Consider the following 1,255-nt stretch of genomic DNA (forward strand, 5'->3'; position numbering starts at 1 on the left):
AAGTCCTTAATGCAGAAGGACTGCTACATAAAATGACTTTAATTCTGGGACAGACCTATATTCTTTTAGGAACAGGTCCACATGAACCCACCCCCCACTAAGAGCTTCCAAATACAGTGTTTAATCCATACCTGTATTCTGGTACCCGGATTAGCTGTTTGCCTCCAATGCTACAGGAACTCACTCCAAAAGATTTCCCAGCTGGTGAACTCTCCTGGGGTCCCCAGGAATTCACAACCATCTCTTAGGAAGGCTGCAAAGATGGATTCACCAAGCCAGCCATGAAGTGCTTGGATGCTGTGGGAATGGGACAAGCTGGGTCTTTACGCTGCCAGCTGGATCAATCTGCTGGACAACACAGGCCTGATGGCTGAAAAAGGAGCAGCCTGCTGAGGAAAACGCGGCCTGTAAGAGTAACAAATACACAAAAAGTAGTTACCAGACCAACATGTAAAAGTAAATTTGCCATGCTTTTGTTTAATAAAAACTCCACCTATCTAGCATAACCCCGGAACTTCCTCCCTTAGATACCAGGGGTCACAGCTACAATCAGCAGCATCCCGCTCCTCCATGAGACCACATGTTCTAAAGCCCAAGGTACTTTGCATCTAGGGGCATCAAGTATTTTGTGCCATTATTTTTCAATTCCCTTCTATTCTTAGGTTTAAAATACCAGTATGCACTGCCACCACTGGAGGGCATCACATGAAGCCCTTTCACAAGGCTGCACTGGTTAACAAGACCATCTCCTGCCCAGGAGCTGCCAATTGCTAAACAGACAATAGCAAGCAGAGTTACCGTTTCCAAACTGGTTACCGTAACTGGTCACCATACCCAGTGTCCCTCATCATCCAGTCCTGGAGCCAGGAGAAAAGGAACCCATGAGGCTAGCGGAAAAAGAAAAAGCAAATATTAATTAAAAAAAAAAAAAGGCAACCCCCCCAAACAAACAAAAACAAACAAAAAACCCCCAAACCATAGGTGAGACCACTTCAAAGCACAAATGCAACAACAGGCAATGTGACAGCCCTAAAAAACACTTTAGTATGTTCTGGTCAAATAGAATGGCCTGCCACTTTATATAGAAACACCCTTTAACTCGCTCCCTCTAATTGCCACAAAAACTTTGTAGGTAGAGGAAGTAGGTCCTGACTCCATCTCACAGACAGGCCTTGTTCTTCCACCATTTGATGTAGGAGGAGAGTATCAGCAGAGTCAATACACTGTCACTGGCTCCACTTTCTTAGTCCTCCAA

At 44.9% G+C, this 1,255-nt stretch overlaps 1 non-coding gene across 1 annotated transcript; it reads right to left on the minus strand.

The window, feature by feature from the left end:
- Positions 1–1,124: 1,124 nt before the first annotated feature.
- LOC148596386 (small Cajal body-specific RNA 15) lies at positions 1,125–1,255 on the minus strand. Its single transcript, XR_015913169.1, has one exon.

The sequence above is a fragment of the Tinamus guttatus genome, unplaced genomic scaffold, assembly GCF_059628265.1.
Source record: "Tinamus guttatus ecotype Peru unplaced genomic scaffold, ASM5962826v1 Tinamus_guttatus_pri_ptg000004l, whole genome shotgun sequence".
In the NCBI taxonomy this organism is placed as follows: Eukaryota; Metazoa; Chordata; class Aves; order Tinamiformes; family Tinamidae; genus Tinamus; species Tinamus guttatus.